Consider the following 15,115-nt stretch of genomic DNA (forward strand, 5'->3'; position numbering starts at 1 on the left):
TTGCACCTTGGTGTGCAATGGGTATGCTGAAAAGGTGTGGAAGGTCAATTAAAAAAATGATCTATTTTTTCATATACATTTGTTGAGTGCATGAGATTAATTGGTACAATATGAGTAAATCAAATTTCAAATGTGAAGATAACTTAAATGCAAAATATTAAAGTGTAAACTTTACATTTTATAATAGTAATATTTATGACAAGCGTTTGAAAATGTAAACATAACAGCTTAGATTCAAACATAGCAGCTTATATATATTTGTAGGTAGATATTGGACATGTGTTTGCAGATTTTCTTTTAACAATTGATATATACGTATTTATATAAACAAACGTTTATATTTTGTGACTCAAATAAAACCATGTATTATATCATTGTCAAACAAAACCATGTATCATATTATTGTCTTACAATACGATGTATTGATCTTGTGGTTAGTCATTCTTGTTGTTGCACATTTCTTTGATCTTGAAAAGTGAGATGTTGTTCTCTGCAGTGAAGTCGATTTGCGTAATCTTAGTGAAAACTGCCTTCAATTGTTCTTCATTGTTGTATGTCCACTACCGCAAATGTGTCACCTACAGTAAGTTTCTCACATCGAGCATTGACCATTAGGGTTCAACATTCTTACATTGGTTTCTCTCACGCCATGTTTTTTCTTAGGTTGTTTCCTTGACAGATGCCTAAACGAGTGGTAAAGGAGCATAGTGAGCAATACCAACAACAATTCTTCAAGGCAAAGGAAATCAGAGATCAAATCGGATTTAATGGAATCAAATCTTATCTTTTTAAAACAAATCGGAGCATTTCCTCAGATCATTGACAACTTTAGCCAATAGATTTTTGTAATTTTGTTTATTGTTTTTGAGAGGTAAGATATTTTCTTTTGACACTACTATTTTTTTATAATCAAACAAAATGAGAGTTACTTTAACTTGGACAATGCAAAGTCTTAAGCAAGGAGAAGGTCACGACTCTTATTTAATTATTAGTATTATTATTTAAGTTGTGTTATTAATGATAATTATTTAATAAATATTCTTCATTATTAATATTTATTATTAAGCATATACATATTTTTGTATTGTTATATTATATATTAATTTGATTGTTGTTTCAGTTTCCAATTACTGAAGATATATATAAAATCTAAATCTTATTACCAATACAATAGTAATCTAATTTTTAACACTTGTACTACCCTTGCCTTTTATGCGGCTTCATTATATTTAAGAAGATCATATTTAAACCTTGTGTGGTTGTATTGGGTTAAAACGAATCAGATTCAAGGGAGTCTTTTGCAGAAAGCTTGCTTAGCGCAGATCAAATTTAGAGGAATTAATGTAGAGGGTTAACAGAGACCATGGAGAAGGAATAAAGTTAGAGGCATAATACTATTTAAGTAGCGAGATATTCTCTTGCTTTCATTTCTAAGATAAATCCTTGTACCTTACTTGTTGTTGTAACTATTTTAGAAAATTGTCTTTCTTAACATAATTGTATTTAGATTAAAACACCTGGTATATGTAGATATCAACATGTAATATGAGATTCTTGATATTATTTTGTAAAAGTCTCTATATCAATGGTTGGGATGAAACCCTATATTTTACTTTGTATCCATGTGCTTTGGTAGTATTTTGTTGAAAGTACAGTGTTTGTTTCTTGATGAATTTATGTAATTAGGTTCTTTCTTGACACGGTCTCAAAATTTGACTGTTCTTTTAGCAGAAATTTGAAAAAACAACTCTTTTTTGCAGTTTATAGCAGTGCTATGAATGAGCCGAATGTTTTAAGGATGACTTTTTTGCTACTATTTCAGTTTTAAAGACTATCTAAAATTTAACTTCAACATATGAGCAATGGGACTATATGAAGCAGTTACCGGTGAGGAGGGACCTCAGGGAGATTAGTCCAAACCGGTCAGCAAGAGTAAACACAACAAAAATGCACAGATATAATGGAGGCAATGCAGAACGGATAGTTTTTATTGCATGAAATTCAATTACATCTAACCAGTAACAATTGAGTTACAACATATCGACACACAGGCCTGGTAGAACACGTCACATCGGGACCTTGAATCGAAAGATTTATCTTCTAGGCACAGTCTATCTATCTTATACTTCTTAATTCTGAATTGATTACATTCTTAAGCATGATTACAAATATATATCGATCCAAAGGATCTAGTCGACCCAAAAAGGGATCAAAACGTGAAGAACAAAACCTAACGTGCAAAATGAATGAGGTCGGCTTTCACTAAGAGACTCCTCTGAAAAATCTAAAGGATGAAACATAGAAGGTCGGCCACAGGCCAAGCAACATCAAAATTAATGCCCAAGGCTCTGCAAGCTTCGAAATGGGTTTCGGTAGATCATCGGAATAGGTCTCAGGCAACCAGGAACAAGAAATTGTCTAGGAAACCGGTAGCGATATCTTGTCGGAAAGTGATCCAAATGAGATGCAGTCCGAAAGCAAGAAAGATGATCAAGTCTTCAAGTAGAATCCAACTCCACAGGATCCGATGAGCCAAAACCAGGACACACAGAAAGGAAAACTGAAACTGCAAACAAAACAGAAAGGAAATATTTTGGGTTGATGCAAGATTGTTGTGAACCATGGATGCTCCTACATCAGACATCTGGGGTTAATGAAAAAGTGAGCCTCTCACTTTGTTGGGGTCAAAGGGAAACCAAAGTGGTCTACCTTTGCATAAGAAATCCAAGATGAATCTTCAACTGGAATGCTCTTCCACTTCACAAGATATTCTTTGTATTGACTATTCCTGGTACTACGCCCAATCCTACTGTCCAAAATCTCTTCAATATGATCTGGTTCCTTCCGGGGCAATTGTTTCTCCAAGTCTGCAACACTATCCATACTGAATTCTAGTTCATGGTACTCATGAATATCTACAATGTTGAATATAGGTGAAATACTTAGGCTATCTAGTAGCTCTACTTCATATGCATTTCCAGAATTGAACTTTCTCAAAATCTTACAAGGTCCAAACTTCTTCATCTGCAACTTACTATAAGTTCCAATCGAGAATCTCTCTTTTCTCAAGTATACCATTACTTCATCGCCAACTTCAAATTCCTTATGTCTCCTCTTCTCATCTGCCTTCTCCTTATATTTGTTGTTCATGTCTTCCAAATGTTGTTTAACCTGAATATGCAATGTTGCCATCTGATCTGCAAAATCTTCTGCTTTTGAACTCTTCCGGTCTTCACTGCCAATGTCTCTCAATTCTGCTATTCCTCTAGGATGCACTCTGGTAACAATCTCAAAAGGTGTTTTTCTGGTACTTCTATTCACTGAATTGTTATAGGCAAACTTTCCTTGTGCAAGGATCAAATCCCAACTTCTGGTTTTATCTCCCACGAAACATCTCAACAAGTTTCCCAAACTCTGGTTAACTACTTCTATATGTCCATTAGTTTGTGGATGAAAATTAGAACTGAACTCCAAATCTGTCTTCATCTTCTTCTAAAGTGTTCTCCAAAAATAACCAACAAACTTAGTGTCTCTGTCTAAAACTATTCTCTTAGGCAATCCATGCAATCTCACCACTTCCTTGAAAAATAGGTCTGCTACATGCAATGCATTTGATGTCTTCTTACAAGGTATGAAATGAGCCATCTTCGAAAATCTACCCACTACCACAAATATAGAATCATTCCCTCTCAGTGTCTTAGGCAATCCCAATACAAAATCCATGCTTATATCCTCCCAAGGTCTTACCAATATAGTTAAAGGTTTATACAATCCCACATTCTGACTACTACCTTTTGCAACTTGACAAACTCTACAACTCTGCACATATCTCTTATCATCCTTATGAATCTGGGGCCAAAAGTACTACTCACTCACCTCCACTATGCTTCTCTTTGATTAGGTTCTCTCTCATGGAACTCTTAGGTATGCATCACTAAACTCCCTTGAATAACATCCATCCTAAATAAAATAATCCGACCATTTGCTCCTATCAACCATAACCGGTTCTCTACATGCTTTCCAAGGTTCTGCAAAATCTGGGTCTTCATCATACAACGTCTTCAAATCTTCAAAACCTAATACTATCACTCTCATTTTTGTCAGCAAATTCCTTCTCCTACTCAATGCATCAACAACTTTGTTAGATTTCCCACTCCTATGCTTCAACACAAAGGTGTAACTCTGCAAGAATTTTATCCATCTCATATGTCTATGATTCAACTTACTCTGACTGTTCAAATACTACAAAGCTTGATGATCTGTATACAACACAAACTCCTTAGGCATTAAGTAGTGTCTCCATTTCTTCTAGGCTTGAACTATGGCATAAAATTCTTGATCATACACTAAATATCTCTTTCGAGCATCATTCAATTTCTCACTGAAATATGCTACTACTCTCCCTTCTTGACTCAAAACTACTCCTATTATTGTTCCACTTGCATCACAATCCACTTGGAATACCTTATTGAAATCTGGTAAAGCTAACATAGGCTTCTCAATCACTTTCTGCTTCAAGAATTCAAAACTTTTGTTTGCTCCGGTGGTCCACTTGAATTCCTTCTGATCTCCCCTCATGGTCTCAGTTATAGGGTTACAAACTGAACTGAAATTCCTAATAAACTTTCGATAAAAACCAGCCAATCCATGAAATGATCTTACCTCTCCGATTCTTTCTGGTGTAGGCCACTCAATAATGGATTTCACTTTCTCAGGCACCATCTTCAAACCATCCTCAGATATCACAAAGCCCAAATAGACTAACTCATCCTTCATGAAAGTACACTTCTTGATATTGATCAACAACTTTTCTTCTCTCAAACTCTGTAAAACTTGTCTTAATTGCAACAAATGATCCTCTTTTGTTCTACTGAAAATCAGAATGTCATCCAAATACACAATAACAAACTTACCCAAGAATTTCTTTAATACCTCATTCATCAACCTCATGAAAGTACTCGGTGCATTAGTCAATCCAAAAGGAATCACCAACCATTCATATAGTCCTTCATTTGTCTTAAATGTTGTTTTCCACTCATCACCTTCTCTGATCCTAATCTGATGATATCCACTCTTCAAATCTATCTTTGTAAAGTATTTTGCTCCACTCAAACAGTCCATTATGTCATCCACCCTAGGCAAAGGAAATTGGTATTTCACTGTGATCTTGTTTATTTCTCTTGAATCAGTACACATCCTCCATTCTCCATTCTTCTTAGGTGCTAATATAGTTGGTACTGCACAAGGGCTCAGACTCTTCCTGATCAAACCTTTTCTTAACAGTTATTGCACTTGTCTATTTAGTTCTTCATTCTCTGTCGGTGTCAACCGATGTGCAGCTTTGTTAGGCAAACTAGCTCCAAGAACCAAGTCCATGCAATGACTAACACTTCTAACATGTGGCAATCCATCAGGTACATTATCTAAAATGATATCCCCATATTCTATCAGCAAATCTCTTATCTCTGTCGGGTGTTCTCCCTCCTGTTCCAGTCTTGCAGTCTTCTTAGGAATTAAGGAAAAACACACATTATCATGTCTTAGTCCATCCATGAATTTTCTTCCTATTGGCATTGTAACAGACAATAAGAGATTGTTGGCATTTCAATAAGGATATTGAGAAGGTTGTTGATGATTATGGATATAACCGATTAAGGATGTTTACTGTCTTAATATTATTATTTTTTCATTGATGTCAAGAAATTGATTTTCTAATTCAGTATGATGTTGCCATATCTTAAGAAGTATGATTTGATGAGTATAAAGATGTCGGTAAAAGACACATAAAGATTGTGATGAATAAGGGGAGAAATAAGTTATTCAATGGACAACTATTACCAAGTTAGACAATGATGAGATCATGATGTTTAGATTGTTTTGATATCCTACATATGTTGTTGATTGTAAGGTTAATACTATACTATGTTACCGAGCAAAGAACCTAGTCGTTAAACCCTAAGGAACCTAGTTGGTAAACCCTAAGGTTATCGCTATCAGTTAATGAAGGCGGAATGTCTACCAAGTGAAGTTTAGTATTTACCGAGTTGCAACCGAGTAATAACAAAATGCATTAAATGATTAAAAGAGTTATTTAATGAAGGAAGCTGATGAGCTGGAATTGATTAAATGATTGGTATGTTGTGCATGAAGTTTGTTAAGGATCTATGGCAAAGGAAGATCGGCAGAAAGATCTATAGCTCAGATTCCAAGGCGAGGTAAAATGTTTTCAGATCGAAGGATACATGGAACCTGGTCAAGTTTGAAGATCTGATGGCTATGATTGATCATGGGATATGTGATCAAGGAGATTAAGCGGTTAGCAAATTGTTTATAAATAAGGAATTGTTGATAAACAATGTATGCGGGCAAGTGTAAGCATAGGGATGCTACATAGTGATTACCGAGCATAGAAGCTTGAAGACCTATTTGATTAATAGAGTATAGAGCCCAGCAGAGGGACAAGATAAGTCTTATGACTAGATTTTATTGAGCAAATAAGAATCTGCTTTAGCATTTTAGATGCAAAGTTGCAGATATATTTTTATTACTGTTATTTTGTGAAGTGACAGAAAATCTCTTAACCGAGTGGACTTAACAGTCTTATTTGTAAAACCCTCTAGCAAGGTGACATTTTGATTGAGTGTTTGAAACCCTTAACAAGGTCACTTCTAACAAGGTGAAGATCCTAACAGATTTGAGGGAAATCCCTTAACCGGGTCACATCTAGCAATGTGTTTGTAATCCTTAACAAGATTTGCTTTTAACCGAGCATACTCTAGAAGAGTATATTTCTTAGTGGGTCCGAAATCCCACAGTGGTTTTTCCCTATTTGGGTTTCCACGTTAAATCTGATGTTATTAGTGTTGTTATGATTATGTGTTCTTAAGTTTGCATGCTTTACAGTTTTGATTACATATATCTGTTTAAGCTACCGAGGTTGAATCTGTTGATTTTATGGAAGATTAAGTTTGTATGATTCACCCCCCCCCCCCTCTCATCTTGTTAGCTTGGCATCTGTACTTAACAATTAGTATCATAACTATCACTTCCATCCACTAAACAGATTCTGATATTTGTACAAACTTCACCCTTCAAAGGTTCCTCCAAAGGTAACAAGGTTTTCTTCATCCCATTGGCCACAATAGTGTATATATTCTTCCTCCCATCATGTACTGCCTGTCTATCAAACTGTCAAGGTCTTCCCAACAAAAGATGATAAATATCCATAGGCATAATATCACACAAAACTTCATCATGACAATTCCCAATATTCAATTTTACCAAACACTGTTCACTTTCTAACAACTTATGTTCATCCTGAATCCATGCTATTTGATAAGGCTTAGGGTGTTTCAATCTCTCCAATTTCAACTTATTCACCATCTCTTCTGAAACAAGATTATCTGAACTACCACTATTAATAACAACTTTACAACACTTACCAGATACCTTACATCTGGTCTTGAACAGGTTCTTCCTTTGCAAGGGTTCTTCATCTCCTCCAGTATGACACAAAGCTCTCCTCATCATCAACAGTTCTACATCTTGTAAGGAAGTTAAGTAGCGGAAACAACTTCCTACACTAACCTTGAGAGGAGGGTAATGCAAAACTTTTTCAGATCATTACAATAGTTACAGAAAATAGAAATAGATATAATAGCAATCATACCACAACACAATGATTTACGTGGGGAAAACCCTTTCGGGAGAAAAACCCCACCCTCCAAAAGCAGCTCAATATTTTATTCAGCAATCAAAAACAGATTACAAAATACTTGCAGAGCAAGCTCTTCGCAGGAGTAGCACTAATCAGAGATTCAGAGGCAACTCAATAGCCATAAGACTCTTACACACAACCTCTATCTCACACACCTCATAAATAGGAGATACAATACAAGAAACCGTCAAATGGTATTACAAAACCATGGGCTAAAACCACCCAATAAGGTGTAGCCGACCTTATCTCCCTTCTATGACATGTTAAAGCACACATCAACACGTGTCGCTCCCTTTTACAGCTCATTTATGTATTCGATACAAATTATTTTTCCTATTTCAGGAGTACAAACTTCCGGAGGCCATAACTTGAGAACCAGGTGTCCGATTGATGAACCGTTTGAAGCGCCGGAAAGCTCGTGAAGTGCTCTATCACCTCGTAACCCGCTTCGCCGGTTACGGCAACTTTTCAGGGCGTTTCGGAGCCTCTAAAGTCCCCAAAATTAAGTTTAAACATTTTATTGCACCCCTCCAAGACGAAAACTTTAATATCTTCAAAACTAGCTGTGACCTTGTGACGCAACTTTACCGGAATGCTTATCTAGCCAACCAAAAGCTTCAGGGAGAGTTTCGCACCGTTTCGTGCTCAAATGAAAACTTACTATAAATAGTAACCTCATATAAATGCAAGGTTGAGACATCATTTTTACCAACAAATCTCCCACTTGTCGAACACCTTGCATGAGCGGAAGGGAATGTCAACACAATGAATCAATTGCTAGGGGCCATAAGGCCCATAGACTCTGAACACCATCTGAACTTCTCTGTGCTCACAGCCTTAGTTAAAGCATCTGCAACATTCATCAAAGTGTCCACCTTAACCAGCTTCACCCTACCATCTTCGACCATATCTCTAACAAAATGATACTGAACATCAATATGTTTGGTCCGGGCATGAAATGTCGGGTTCTTAGCTAGGCTAATTGCACTCTGACTGTCACAGTAAACTGTCACTGTACCTTGTTTTATTCCAATATCCGAACACAGTCTCTTAAGCCAAATGGCCTCTTTACAAGCATGAGTAGCTGCCATATACTCTGCTTCAGTAGTGGATAAAGCAACCACAGCCTGTCGCTTACTCATCCAACTAATTGCACCACCAAACAAAGTAAACACATAAGCACTGGTGGATCTTCTGCTATCAATATCACCTGCCCAATCTGAATCTACATAACCATGGATATCAAGGGAAGTCATGTCTCCAATTGAATTACCATGATAACACAAAGAATACTCTGAAGTACCCTTCAAATATCTGAAGACTCTTTTGACTGCATCCCAATGAACTCTACCAGGATTAGACATATATCTAGAAAGTACTCCCACTGCTTGGGCAATATCTGGTCTAGTACAGACCATAGCATACATCAAGCTTCCAACTACACTCTGGTAAGGCACTCTGCTCATGTCTTCCATCTCCAATGGGGATGTAGGACAATCTGAAACAGATAGTTTCGTTCCAACTGTAAAAGGAACACTCAATGGTCTACAATTCTGCATGTTGAACCTCTGTAACATTGAATTCACATACTTACTCTGGCCTAGCCATAGCTTTCTGTTCGCCCTATCTCTTCTAATTTCTATCCCAAGAATGTGCTTTGCTGCACCAAGATCTTTCATTTCAAATTTAGCAGCGAGCTGAGACTTCAGTTCTGAAATCATACCTTTCCCTTTACCAATGAATAACATATCATCAACATACAATGCAATGAATAAGAAATGATCACCATAAGATTTATAATAAACACAGTGATCTGATTTAGAACGTTCAAATCCCAAACTCAACACATATGTATCAAATTTCTGGTACCACATCCTAGGACTTTGTTTGAGGCCATACAAAGATTTCTTCAATTTACAGACCAAATTACTTTTGCCTTTCACCACATAGTGCTCTGGCTGTGTCATATAAATATCTTCCTCCAAATCACCATGAAGGAAAGCAGTTTTCACATCCATTTGCTCAACCTCTAAATCATAAGCAGTAGCAATAGAAAGCAAAAATCTAATGGACGTCATTTTTGCAACAGGAAAAAATATCTCACCGTAATCAACACCCTCAACCTAAGAGTAGCCTTTTGCAACCAACCTTGCTTTATACTTCTCAATGCTTCCATCTGAACCAATCTTTTTCTTGAACACCCATTTACAACCAACAGGTTTTCGTCCTTCAGGCAATGGTACAAGATCCCATGTATTATTCTTTTTCAAAGCTGCCATTTCTTCCTCCATAGCAATCTTCCAGGATTCTGCATCATTCATACCTAATGCCTCTTCTACAGATTTCGGTTCATCCACACTAGTATTCAGAGCAAAAATACATCTCCAATCATTAGGTGAATACCTTTCAGGTGGTTGTCTATGTCTTGTAGACCTTCGAACAAGCTGAGTTGGAGGTTCTTCCTCCTCTTCTGAAGATTCAGAGCTAGACGAGCTCTCCTCAAATTCTTGCCTATCTAGGGGCCTCGATTCAACTCTTTCAGGTGTAGAAGGAAGTTGAATCACATCTTCTTTTTTAGTCTGTTCTGGCTGCAATGTAACAGAAGGAGACTTAATTTCTCTAAAAATAACACTTCTACTGTGAATTACCTTTTGTGCAACAGGATCCCAAAGCTTGTATCCTTTCACACCATAACTATACCCGATGAAGATACATTTCACAGCCTTGTTCTCCAACTTTGTTCGCTTCTCCTTTGGCACATGTGCATATGCCTCGCAACCAAAAACTCTAAGATGTCTCAATGAAGGCTTGTGACCTGACCATGCTTCCATAGGCGTTTTATCAACAAGAGCTGATGTAGGAGACCTGTTAATCAGGTAGCAAGCAGTGGCAACAGCTTCAACCCAAAACTTTTGTTCAAGACCAGCACCACTCAACATACTCCTAGCCTTCTCCATCAGTGTCCTGTTCATTCTTTCTGCAACTCCATTCTGCTGTGGAGAATACGGAGTTGTCTTATGCCTGTTAATTCCACAGTCTTTACAGAATCTATCAAAATCATTAGAGCAAAACTCACCGCCATTATCAGTTCTCAAACATTTTATTTTCTTTCCAGTCTGCAACTCAACCATTGCTTTAAATTCTTTAAAACGACTAAAAACTTCAGATTTACTCTTTAGAAAATAAACCCATGTCCTTCTACTAAAATCATCAATAAATGAAACATAATATGTGGATTTTCCAATCGAAGAGACATCTACTGGACCAAACACATCAGAATGGATAAGATCCAAAACACCACAAGTTTTATGAGAACTCGAGTAAAACTGAACTCGGTTTTGTTTTCCATAAATGCAATGCTCACAGAAATCAAAGTCAAGGTTACAGTCATTCAAACCTTCAACAAGGTTTTTATTTTTCAAGGTCCTTAGACCCTTTTCTCCAATGTGGCCAAGTCTCTGGTGCCATAACATAGTCTTCTCTGCAGGTAACTTTGCTTCAGACGAAAGAGCACCCTTAGGTACCCAAAAACCATGTCCATCTGCTGAAGGTGAAACCTTCAAATCTTCCAGTGAAGTATCCGCAGATTTACTTTTTACAGAAGTGCTATTACACTCAATAGTGTATGCTTCAAGCTTATACAAAGTGCCAAACCTGACACCTCTAGCAACTACCATAGCACCCTTAATCATCTTACATCCTGCTTCAGAAAAGATTACCTGCACACCTGCATCTATCAGTTTGCTCACAGATAACAGGTTTCGTTTTAATCCAGGGATATGCAGCACACCATTAATCCTTTTTATTCTACCATCAGAAAACCTGATTCTAACTTTACCTCGACCAACAATGTCTAGTTGTGAATCATCACCCAAGTACACCTTACCTCCATTAAATCCTTCATATTCAGAAAACCAATCTCTATTGGAAGTCATATGAAAAGATGCACCTGAGTCAATTAGCCAAGCATCATTACCTGCATGAGTCGCCAAAGCCGCAATAAATGCATCGCCATCTTCCTTGTCGGACTCAGAATCAGAATCGAACTTTTTCTTTTTCTTCTTCTTTTCTTCTTTGCAGTCCTTACGGATGTGACCCGGTTTACCGCAATTCCAACAAATGACTTTGGACTTTCCAGGAGATTTCGATCTCCCTTTGGATTTGGACTTGCCGCGCTTCTCATTCTTCTTGCCTTTCTCCTTAGGTCTTCCACGAACGGTCAGGGCTTCCTTTGAACTGATGGATACCTTCCTTCGCATCTCTTCACCGAGTAGGGCACCCACCACGTCTTCAGATTTCAAAACAATAGAAGTACTACCGATAGCCATAACAAGAGAATCCCACGAATCAGGCAAAGAACAAAGCAAGATCTGACATTTCTCCTCCTCGTCCATCTTAACACCGACGGATACTAATTGAGCCACAATCATATTGAATGCTTCTAGGTGGTCTGCAATTCGTCCACCCTCTTCCATCTTCAAGGAATACAATTTCTTTCTTAAGAAAATTTGATTTAATAAAGATTTCACTTGATACATCTCACCAAGCTTACTCCATAGCTTCTTTGCAGAGTTCTCTTCATGGACATTGATTAGAACAGAGTCTGCCAGGCACAGTCTGATTAGACCCTTGGCTTTTCGGTCCATAACATCATACTGAGCTGCCGCAGTAGGATCTGAGGGCCTTTGGACATTCGCATCAACAGCATCCCAAAGATCTCGATCTATTAGCAGATCTTCCATCTTCAGCTTCCACATCTCAAAATTACTTCCATTAAATTTCTCCACCTCTATTCTCCCTGACGAACTCGCCATCTGAATATTCCTGCAATAGGATCAAAAAGTGTCTTCTGCACAAGGTCCCACTCAAATCTGGATTAGTTCAAAAAACCCAACTGCCCACAATTGAAACCAAAGGTGATCAGGCTCTGATACCACTTGTAAGGAAGTTAAGTAGCGGAAACAACTTCCTACACTAACCTTGAGAGGAGGGTAATGCAAAACTTTTTCAGATCATTACAACAGTTACAGAAAATAGAAATAGATATAATAGCAATCATACCACAACACAATGATTTACGTGGGGAAAACCCTTTCGGGAGAAAAACCCCACCCTCCAAAAGCAGCTCAATATTTTATTCAGCAATCAAAAACAGATTACAAAATACTTGCAGAGCAAGCTCTTCGCAGGAGTAGCACTAATCAGAGATTCAGAGGCAACTCAATAGCCATAAGACTCTTACACACAACCTCTATCTCACACACCTCATAAATAGGAGATACAATACAAGAAACCGTCAAACGGTATTACAAAACCATGGGCTAAAACCACCCAATAAGGTGTAGCCGACCTTATCTCCCTTCTATGACATGTTAAAGCACACATCAACACGTGTCGCTCCCTTTTACAGCTCATTTATGTATTCGATACAAATTATTTTTCCTATTTCAGGAGTACAAACTTCCGGAGGCCATAACTTGAGAACCGGGTGTCCGATTGACGAACCGTTTGAAGCGCCGGAAAGCTCGTGAAGTGCTCTATCACCTCGTAACCCGCTTCACCGGTTACAGCAACTTTTCAGGGCGTTTCGGAGCCTCTAAAGTCCCCAAAATTAAGTTTAAATATTTTATTGCACCCCTCCAAGACGAAAACTTTAATATCTTCAAAACTAGCTGTGACCTTGCGACGCAACTTTACCGGAATGCTTATCTAGCCAACCAAAAGCTTCAGGGAGAGTTTCGCACCGTTTCGTGCTCAAATGAAAACTTACTACAAATAGTAACCTCACATAAATGCAAGGTTGAGACATCATTTTTACCAACACATCTTTCAGTTTATTGTTTGATCCAGTCGGGTTTTCTTACACCATTGTTGCCTTTCCAGTAGCCTCTGCCTTCTTACATTCAAATGCAGGATGTCGTTCTCCTCCACACTTAAGCAAGTCCCTCTAAATGTCCTCTTGTCTTGTCTTCCAAAGTTCTCATTCCGGTAACCATCTGGTTCTCTCCTCCGGTAGAATTTTCTATCATCCTTTTGGTATGAATTACCTTATTTGCTCGCTTCCTTGTCCTTGTTCTGATCTATGTTGGTTCCTCTTCCTCTAGTATATCATCTTCCTCCTTGAAATCTTCCTCCGGTAACCTTCCACCTCTACCTCTCTATCTTTGCTCATGTCTTTTGTTCAATTTCTCTTCAGCCTTTAGTGCATACTAGTAAGCCTCTTCAACACTCTCCAATTTTATCATAATGAGTTCATCTTGTATAGACATCCGCAATATGTTCACATATCTTGCATTTGTTTAACTTCATCATCAACGTGTCTGGATCTGATATTCAACTTGTAAAATGCTTCGATGTATTCGTGTGATATTCCTTCACACAAGATTTCTTTTGTCTCAGGTTCTGCAATTTCTGGAACAAATCCACTTGATAATTCACCAGGATGAACTTTGCTTTTAAGTTAGCAATCATCGAATCCCATGTCTTAATCTTCTCTTTACCTCTTCTTTGTCTATCAACTTGAAAATGCTCCCACCAAGAGATGCATAACCTTTCAACCGGGTACAGGCATATTTCACCTTCCTCTCTCCTGCAATGTTTTCAAAATCAAAATACTTCTCCATCTCTGAGATCCAGTCCATCAATTCATCTGAATCTAACTTCCCATCATATTCTAGTGGGGTAAAATGAGGTTTAGTGTTCACCCTACTCAAAAACCTTAAAAAACTTTCTTCATCTGGATCAACTATCGATAGGTTCACTTGTTCTGTCGTGGCTTCTTCTCCTTCATTTCACTTACATCTTCAATATGTCAGCCTCTTCTCTGGGTTGTCTCCACGACTTCTAACCGAGCTGCTATTCCTTGCAACATCTCCATCATAGTAGAGTATGCATTCCCACATGCTCCACCATTTGTAGTTTTTCAAGCCATAGATTAGTCCTCTACAATTGCAGGTCAGATCCACAATCCGCCACCCTACAACAAAATTTAGGGCATGCAACCTCTAGAATGAAACTTCGCTCTAATACCACATGAAGCAGTCACCAGTGAGGAGGGACCTCAATGAGATCAATCCAAACCAGTTAGCAAGAGTAAAGACAACAGAAACACATAGATATGATGGAGGCAATGCAGAATAAATAGTTTTTATTGCATGACATTCTATTACATCTAACTAGTAACAACCGGGTTACAACATATCGACACACAGGCCTGGTAGAACAGGTCACACCGGGACCTTGAATCGAAAGATCTATCTTCTAGGCACAATCTATCTATTTGATACTTCTTGATTATGAATTGATTACATTCTTAAGCATGATTAAAAATATATATATCGATCCAAAGGATCCAGTAGGCCCAAAAAGGGGTCAAAACCCGAAGAACAAGACCTAACA

Source organism: Cryptomeria japonica, chromosome 10, assembly GCF_030272615.1.
Source record: "Cryptomeria japonica chromosome 10, Sugi_1.0, whole genome shotgun sequence".
Classification (NCBI taxonomy): domain Eukaryota; kingdom Viridiplantae; phylum Streptophyta; class Pinopsida; order Cupressales; family Cupressaceae; genus Cryptomeria; species Cryptomeria japonica.